This window comes from Penaeus chinensis, chromosome 5 (genome assembly GCF_019202785.1).
Source record: "Penaeus chinensis breed Huanghai No. 1 chromosome 5, ASM1920278v2, whole genome shotgun sequence".
Lineage (NCBI taxonomy): Eukaryota > Metazoa > Arthropoda > Malacostraca > Decapoda > Penaeidae > Penaeus > Penaeus chinensis.
The window spans coordinates 17,660,662-17,670,661 of NC_061823.1; positions in this window are offsets into that span (position 1 = coordinate 17,660,662).

Here is a 10,000-nt window from a genome sequence, read left to right on the forward strand (position 1 = left end):
ACTATGTACTGCATCATTTGCATATGTACCTTCGAAAATTGATACACAAGGGAGATGTCTTGGAGATAAGAACTAAAGCAAATCATTAGATAGATAGATGAATGAATAAATAAATGATGATAAGAACAATGATAATAATGGTGATAATAATAAAATTAATAAAAATATGATTATCGAAATAAAGTAAATGATATTGGCCATAATAAAGATAATGATAAAGGTAATCAGAAGATAGAAATAATAACAACAATAATGATCAGAAACAAAAATAATAATGATAGTAATAAGTGAAAAAGTAAGGGAAAAAGAAAGTAAAACATACGAAAGAAGGAGTGGACCGGGAAGAGATAAAAGGGAGCATATAAAGATGCCGAATGAGAAAGAAAGAGAGATGAAATAAGAGAGAGAACGAATAATGGAACAAGCATAGACAAAGAACTAAGGCGGGAGGAGATAAAAACCAAAAAGGGAGTGAGCAGAGAGACCGGAGACGAAAAAAGAGATGAAAGGAGATGGAAAGCAAGAAGAGAAAAGAGAGAGGTCAGAGAGGAGAAAGATAACTGACAAGTAAAGCAATGAGGAGAGTAATTAAAGAAGGAAAAGGGAACAAAGGCACAGAAAAGAAGAAGGATAAAGAGATAGGAGAGGCGGACGAGAGGGGCAGGTGAGGGCCGCGTGGGGCAGAGTGTCGCATGCTCAGGGTGGTCGTATTAGGGAGCCAGTCTGAGATAGCCAGTGGCCATGGACTCACCTCCTCACAGACGATCGAGGTTGCCAGCTAGACCGCGGCGGCAGCTTCAGAGGCTCTCCTGGCTTCGTTTCTCCTTCAGCGACCCCGGCGACGTCGTGTCCTGGAAGGAGGGTCCTCGAAGACGCCTCCGAAGGTCCCCGTTCCGTCAGCGAGGGGCTTCCGGCGGCGCACAAAAGAATGGGAAATGTTTTGTAGGTGACCGGTCCTCCGCCTACACAGTCTGCAGCCCGCGTGTTGGGCGATCTGTTGCCTGGCTCGGGACGCCCACTCTCCTCTCCCTCCTCCTTTACAGCCTGCTTCTACTTCTTCTCGTCCTCCGATCTGCTTCTCTCGTGTTGCAGAGGGACCTCTCTCCCTCTGCTCTTCCTACTTTCCTAACCCTGCCACATTCATCCTCCATACTTCCTTGAAGTAATATATTAAGCCATAAACACATTCGCTCTCGGTCCTTCTCTCTCCTTCCTCCTCCCTTCTCCCCCAGCATCTTATCTCTCGCTCCCCCCGCGCCTCCTCCCTCTCTCCGCCAACCGCCGCCTCCGCCGCTCCTTCCTTCCTTTCTCTCCTCTCCTGAGTAAGACGTCCTTAAGATGCACGCGGTTTCCTTCTATCCGCGTCCTCCCAGACTCTCCACCTTCCTTGCTGGAAATGTTGCCTCTCCGTCTCAGAAATGCAGTCTATCCTAGAGCAGCATTCCCGTGCCATATACGGCTGGCCTTCCCTCGCCTCCCTTTATATACACGACAGATTGGGATGATATGTGTCTCCTGGTTTTGGCCCAGCAGGTCGCCGGGGTGCGTGCGGGCCTTATTTACAAAGCACGTGGACAAACAAACGCATTTACATACACCTACGCTCTCTTTCACACAACAAGCAACACATATAATACAGCGCTCACATGCATACACGGGGGGCGCACACGCAAAATCACACACACACACATAGACATATAAAGAGTCTCACACACATACACATACACACACACGCGCGCGCAAATACACACGAAACACAAACTCCAACACGTAAGTTAATTTGAGATGATATTAGGCACGAGAGGAGGAGGAAAAGAAGGAGCAGGAGGAGGAGGGGGAGCAAGAGAACAAGAAGAAATCGAAAAGAAGAAGAAGAAATTGAAGAAGAAATATAAAAAGAAATAGAAGAAGAAGAAACTGAAGAAGAAATAGAAAAAGAAAAAGATAAAGAAGAAGAAGAAGGACGGCCCCTTTTGAACCTCCGCCGCCTCGCCTCCGCGTCCGTTCCTGCAGACTTGAGACCCGCGGCGCCCCTCGACTCCATTTCTCCGCCCGATTGGGACGACCGAAACGCCCCGCTGCCTGAGGCTTCCCTGTCCCCGCGACCCGACCAGCACGCGTGTGTTCCTCCTTATGATCCCTGAAGACGTGGCAATGACCCTGCATGGCGTCTCTCGTTTTTTTTAAGGATGGGAGAGGGTGTGAAAGAGTGAGGGGGGGTGAGGGAGAGGGAGGGGATTGGGGGTGAGGAAGAGGGAGAGGGAGAGGGAGAGGGAGAGGGAAAGGGAGAGGCGTGGGGGTGAGGGAGGGGTGAGGGAGGGGTGAGGGTGAGAGAGAGGGAGGGTGAAGGAGATGGAGATGAATGGACGCAACGCCATTATTCATTATCCATATCCGGCGCCAGCTCTGTTTACGAGGGATGCTTCTGGAACTAATGTTGCAAGGTGAAGGATAGTCGGGGGTCTTCGTGTGAGTAGGCGAATATGTGCTTATCTTTTTTATTCAAACTTATTTATTTATTTTTAATTAATCTTATATATATATTTGTTTATTTATTTATTTCGTTAAGTACTGTAGTATTTGTACATTTAGTGATAATAATCATTCATTCATTTCTTTTATTTACTGGATTCAAAAAATAAATTGTAAAAAAAAAAAGATCTTTGTATTTTACTTGACAATGTTCTGGTCACTGGCCTCTGCTTGCATTCGTGTTTGCGTGTTATATAATAATTTTGATTATCATGTTGATTTTTCTTCACGAAAGGATATGAAAGTTGGATACTAAAGTGTATAATTTTGTAGTTATATTTATATACACACAGAAGTTCATGTGGTCACGACACAGAGGTTATAAAGTGAGGAATTTTATCATTTAATGGAAATTCCTTATTGCATTTTAACAGCTACACCCATCTTTTTTTTCTTTTTTTTCGAAGATACACATTGTATTTTTAAAGTTTCTAAAAAAAAAAAAAAATAACGTCTCAAAAAAAATAAAAAAATAAAAACGAAAGGAAAGCAAAAGAGAGAAATAACAACAGCAGAAAACGAAAAATAAAACGAATTAAAAAGTAAAAGATAAGTTAGAAAGAAAAACAATGATATGGAAGGAGAAAAACAAAACAAAACAGAAAGACGATCGCGTGTAGAGATGCTGAGTGATGCAAAGACTAAAAAGAAAAAAAGGAAAGAGAGAAAAAAAGAGGAAATATTCGTGCTTTTTATCCATATTTCCTCCTTATGGATGCCTGTATCACGGAGACTTCGACGCGAGGGTAGGTAGTAATCTCAGAAGGTCTCGGGAGGGGGGAGGAGGAGGGGGGGGGGGGTCTGTGTAATCTCTTATGTTGAGATTAAGAGACAAGAGAGTGCATTACCCGAGAGAAGGAGGAAGAAAGGAGAAGATGATGTAAAAGATGAATAAGATGAAGATGAAGATGATGAAAGAGAAGGAGAAAGAAGAAGGAGAAAAAGCAGAGGAAGAAGAAAACGAAGAATTAAAGGAGAAGAAGAAGATGAAAGAGAAAAGGGATAAGAAGCAGAAAAGGAAAAAAAAAGGAAAAGAAGACGAAGAAGAAGAAGATGAAATAGAAGAAAAGAAGAAGATAAAAGAGAAGAAAAAGGAAATATGCAGAAGAAGAAGAAGAAGAAAGAAAGAAGAAGAAGAAGAAGCAGAAAAAGAAAAAAAGAAGATAAGAAGAAGAAGAAGAAAGAAGAAGAAATGATAAGGAAAAGAAAGATATCCGATACGGAACAGACTAAGTATATCAGCCTCGTGATTCCCCCCCCCCCCCCCCCCCCCCAATCTCTCCGCTTCCTTCCTTGAGTCGATATAAAGATGTAGAAGGAGGTTTCCGATATAAGCCGATTCGCGTTCGATAAGTTCTTGTGCCGATCACGGATACCTGACATCGACGTAGTCACGATGTGTCGATTTAATTACCATGTCTTATCTCTTCTAGTCAGTCCTATTTTATCTCCATTTTCTTATATTCTCCTTTTGTCTCAATCTTTTTTTTTTTTTTTTTTTTTTTTTTTTTTTTAAGTCGTGTTGCAGGTCGATGGAATAATTATTGGATTTTCATTCATATTTTGTCGAAGTGTTTGTATTGTTCTTTTGTTCTTAATATGTTTCTAGTTTGGATATTCTACCTTTCACCTCCTTTATTTCTTCTTCTCCTTCTTCTTCTTCTTTTCTTAGTTCGTAGTTATTCCTCTTTTGTTTTGCTTTCATCTCCTTTTGTCCGTCTTCGCTTTCCTTTGTTCTTCTCCCTTCTCCCTTCCTCCCCCCCCCCCCCTTTTGTTCTATCCGTGCTTCGACATTTCTCGTTCTATCTATCTTTTTAATGCCTGTTCTTCCCTTAGCGCTTGAGGTAGCGGTGACGTCATCATGAGTCTTGATAAGAAATCCGATGTTTACCCTTTTGCGTTCACGAAGCTCCCCGGGGAAATTAATGACCATTGATAGAACTCTCTCTCTCTCTCTTGACTGATTTATGCCTCTCGTTGGGGTCCTTTTGACTTCTATCCACCCAGGTCATAGTTTGCATCAATCCCCCTTGGGTGATGTCTCTCCAAATCCGCAATTGATGACGATAATCCTCCCTTTGCTTGTGGGATTTTTTTGGTGTAATGCAACGTCTTCTCTACGCTTTTTTTTGTATCTAGTAAGTCTTTCATTATTTTTCTCTCTTTTCTTACTCGCTTTTGGTCTTTTCGTATTCACTACATAATACGATCATTAGTATCTTTTACACTGTGATAATATTTTCGTTCATTTTCTTTGTTTTATTCCAATCGCTATAGGAATTTCGAATTTGCAAAAATATCTCAACAAGACGTTTTTTTTTTTTTTCACCCTTAACCAATTTCTTTCTCTCTTTTTTTCTTTTTCCTTATCTATCCATCGAAAATGTAGCTTATTTGTTACGGAAAGCCTGATATACACAGATAAAAAAAATACCACGTCCAAAGACCCTTTATCAGAGTGCATGGCCCAAGCCTTTTAAAAGTAAATGTTCCAAGTGACAAATGTATTATTCACTTATAAAACTCAGAGGACATTTCCATTATATTATCACTGTAAACTAGTACGAACGTGTGAGTTACGTACAAGAGCATTGTGATGTGTCTGTGTTTACGATGATGGAACATATGGTGTGTATATATGTAATGTGATTGTTAAGATAACATATTCGTTCATTTTGAGACCGATGATTATGTGAATATCTTCAGAGATGTAGAACATTTGAGAGACACAGCGAATGCACGCTTAAGCTGAGGCAAACATATCTATGCGCACGTTCCATAAATATGCAACAGCCAAGCACAGAATTCAATAAGGCAAGGTACAAAACCATTGGCCTCTCGCCCTCCCGACGGTAGTCTTCGTCCCCCCCCCCCGACAACTACCCTCTCCCCCTTCCTCCTCCAACCCCCCAATCCTCTGCTCCCTACACCCACCCCCCTCTCCTTCCAGTATCCATTTCCAAGCAACAGTCTGTTTTTTTACCCTCTCCCAGGCCTCCTTCTCCTCCTCTCCCCCCCTCCCCCCCTTCAATACCTTTCCCCCCCTTTCAGTGCTCACCTTCCCTCTTTTGACTATGGTATGTGTGGGGCCACGTAACAGCTTCTCCCTTTCCCCTACCCTTTCCCCTCTTCCTCCCTTCTTCCTTCTCCCATTCCTTCCCCCCTCTCCTTTCTTCTCCTCATTTTCCTTCCTTCTCACTTCTCTCTTCCCATCTCCTTCCTCTCCTTCCTTCTCCCTCCTCCTCATTCGATCATTCCCCTTCTTTGTCCTTCTTCCCTTTCCCCTTTCCTTCCTCTTTCTCTTCCCTTCCCTTTTCCCCTCTCCCCTAACTCTTCCTCCCTTCTCTCTCTTCTTCCCACTCCCCTATCTTCTCTCCCCCCTTCCCTAACTCTTCCTCCTTACCCTCCCCTTCTTCTCTCTTTTCCCTTTTTTGTCCCCTCTTCCCTAATTCCCCCTCCCTCCCCTCTCTTCTCCCGTAATTCTCCTCCTTCCCCTTCCTTCTCCCCTCCCTCTTTATCTCTTCCCTCTCGATCACTTCTTCCCTTTCCCTTTCTGTCTCCCCTCTTCCCTTACTTTCTCGACTCTTCCCTTTCTCTCTCCCCTCTCCCCTCAAATTTTCCCTCTCCCCTTTCTTTCACCAACAGCCCCACACCCCCACCCTCGAAGTCTCTCAAAGCATATATAACGAACACCCACAAACAACGGAATTCAAATATTTGTTTTTTTTCTCGCCAAGTTTTCCTCCTCTTAAAAGCTTCAGAGCTGAGCTGAAGTGACACTTACACTTCACACCCGAAACCGCTTCAGTGTTGACGAGAAATGAGACAAAAAGGATGCGGCGATCACAGTCCCCAATATCGTCTTTTTTATGGAGTTTGGAACACTTCACACAACACCTATGATAACCCTTCTATCGCCGTTGCATTAGGAATTCGACGACGGATCTATGTACAAGTGCAAAAATATGAGGGAGTGTAAATAGATATGTTTAGTGATAGATAGATTGAGAGAGAGAGAGAGAGGGTGGGGAGGGAAGGGGGGAGATAGAGAGAGAGATAGAGAGATAGATAGGGAGAAGGAGGGAGGGAGAAGGAAGGAAGAAGAGATGGGGGGATGTATGGAGGGAGAGGGGGGTAGAACGGTAGATAGAGGGGGGAAGTGAGGAAGGAAGGGAGGAAGGAGATGGATAGATAGACAGACAGATAGATAGAGATAGATATAGATAGGTAGATAGATAGAGAGAGAGAGAGAGAGAGAGAGAGAGAGAGGAGAAGAAGCCCAATGGAGAGAGAGGAAGATTGACAGAGAGAAAATCGAGAGAGAATGTGCAGTCCATCAGATAGACAATGGATAGATAATCGAAGAACTCCATTTTCCTTCCTCATCTTCACTTTCATCACCGCTATCGTTACCTCATATATCATCTTTATCGTCATCTTCCTCCTCCTCGTCATGTTTACCGCCTTTTTCCTCTGCCTCATTTCATCGCCATCACCGTCGTCATCCACTTCCTCCTCTTCATCACCATTCTCATCACCTTCATCCTTCTCCTCCTCCTCCCCCTCCTCCTTCTCCTCTTCCTCCTCCTACTCCCCCTCCTCCTTCTCCTCTTCCTCCTCCTCCTCCTCCACCTCCTCCTCCTCCTTCTGCTCCTCCTCCTTCTCCTCCTCCTCCTCCTCCTCCTCCTCCTCCTCCTCCCCCTCCTCCTTCTCCTCTTCCTCCTCCTACTCCTCCTCCTCCTTCTCCTCCTTCTCCTCCTCCTCCTCCTCCTCCTCCTCTTCCTCCTCCTCCTCCTCCTCCTCCTTCTCCTCCTCCTCCTCCTCCTCCTCTTCCTCCTCCTCCTCCTCCTCCTCCTTCTCCTCCTCCTCCTCCTCCTCCTCCTCTTCCTCCTCCTCCTCCTCCTCCTCCTCCTCCTTCCCTTCCTCCTCCTCTTCCATCTCACCATCACCACCATCTCCTTCTCCTTCTCCTCCTCTATCCCATCACTATCTCCCTCGTCACCATCACCACCATATCCCTCTCCTCATCCTCATCCTCATCACCACCATCACCACATTCCCCTCCTCATTATCCTCATCATCCCCATCACCACCTTTCTCTCCTCCACCCCCCCTCCCCCCACCTCATCACCATTACCATCTCCCTCACCATCACCACCATTCTCTCCTTCCCCCCCCCCCACCTCATCACCATCACCATCTCCCTCACCATCACCACCTCATCATGAAGGAAACCCCGCCCACACGCCCATCATCCGGACCACCTCGAGCGGCACTCAGAAGTACCCCCGCCCCCCCCCCCCTCCCCCCCTCCGTACCCCCCTGAATCCCCGCCCACGCTGATGATGGGCGAGGTTGAAGACGCACGCCCACCCGCCCATCTCGAGTGTCCAGCATCGTACTTCGTCCTTTCCTCGTTTATCTTTCGTTATCTTTATTGTCCTTTCCTCGGTATCTTTCGTTATCTTTATTGTCCTTTCCTCGTTATCTTTCGTTATCTTTATTGTCCTTTCCTCGTTATCTTTCGTTATCTTTATTGTCCTTTCCTCATTATCTTTCGTTATCTTTATTGACCTTTCCTCGTTATCTTTCGTTATCTTTATTGACCTTTCCTCATTATCTTTCGTTATCTTTATTGTCCTTTCCTCGTTATCTTTCGTTATCTTTAATGTCCTTTATTCGTTATCTTTCGTTATCTTTATTGTCCTTTCCTCGTTATCTTTCGTTATCTTTATTGTCCTTTCCTCGTTATCTTTCGTTATCTTTATTGTCCTTTCCTCGTTATCTTTCGTTATCTTTAATGTCCTTTATTCGTTATCTTTCGTTATCTTTATTGTCCTTTCCTCGTTATCTTTCGTTATCTTTATGGTCTTCTCATTAACTTTTCTCATTATCTTTCGTGGTCTTATCTCGTCTCTTTATTTCGTTGAGATTTCGTTGAGTGTTGTTTTGATTATTGATGTTATTAGCATTATTAATTTACATGTTTTTATTGACACTCTTATTATTGTTATTATCTTTATTATCATTTTTACTATGATAATCTTAATAATAATTATAATAATGATGATAGTAATAATAGTAATAACAATAATAATAATAATAATAACAACAACAATGATAATAATAATAATAATGATAATAATTCGCATCATTATCATTGCTATTATTCTTCTTGCTATTATTGGTTTGCTAAAGTTGCTGTTGTTGACGTTTATCATTATTGGTATTATTACTTTTATCTTTATCATTATTATTATTATTATTATTATTATTATTATTATCATTATTATTATTATTATTATTATTATCATTATTATTTATTGTTATTATTGTCATCATTATCAGTAGCAACAGCAATGTTTTATTATTATTATTACTATTGTTCTTATTATCAGCATTGTTATTATTATCGGTATTACTATTGCTATTATTATTATCATTATTATTATTATTGTTATTATTATTATTATTATTATTATTATTATTATTATTATAATTATTATTAATATGATGATGATGATGATGATGAGGATGAGGATAATTATATTATTATCATTATCATTATCATTATCATCATCATTATTACATTTTCATTACTATTGTTGTAATTATCATTATTATATTCATTCCTTTAATTTCTATCATCTTTACTATTATGATCCATGATCCTTCCTTACCCCCCTTCCTTCCCTCTACGGCCTCCCTCCTCCTTTCCTTCTCCTTCCTCCTATTCCTTCTTCGTCCCCCCCCCCCCCCGACCCCCGCCCCCATCTCTTGGCCTCTTCATCCAGCATCTCCTCGGGTTCATCTCCTCTTCTCCAGCTGTTTGCATCTCCTCTCTCTCTCTTCTTCTTTCCTTTCTTTGTTTGGAGTTTTCTGTCTGTCTTTTTTTTTTTTTTGGCTGTTTTTTTTAGTAGTTGTTGTTGGTTATTTTTTTGAGCTGTGTTTATCTCCGTCTCTCTCTCGTTTCCTTCTTTGTTTCTTTCTCTCTCTGGCTCTATCTCTCCTTACATGTATATATTTATCTATCTATCTATCTATCTATCTATCTATCTATCTATCTATGTATCTATCTATATACATATACACACACAAACACACACATATCGACTCCTCTCCTTTCCAAACACTCTTTTTCCTCTTCATTCCCCCGAAGTTTATTCATTCTCTCTTTCACTCTCTTCCTGTTCCTCGTGTTCTCGCCGCCTCCCTCTTTCGCCCGCGGAACCCAGCATTGGCTCCTTTCCAATAATTCTAATCATTTCCTCTTGGTTAATCCTGAATATCACTCTTACTGACTAACGCCCCTTTCCCCTCCTCCTCTGTCTCTTGGCGAGGACATACATTCTTTTTTTTTGTTTTTTGTTCTCCTTTCTTCCTTTATTCGCTTTTCGATTCGTGGTATTGGTATCAAAGGATAATACCGATAATGTGATTTGTTGAGTCCCTGGAGGTTATATATTTG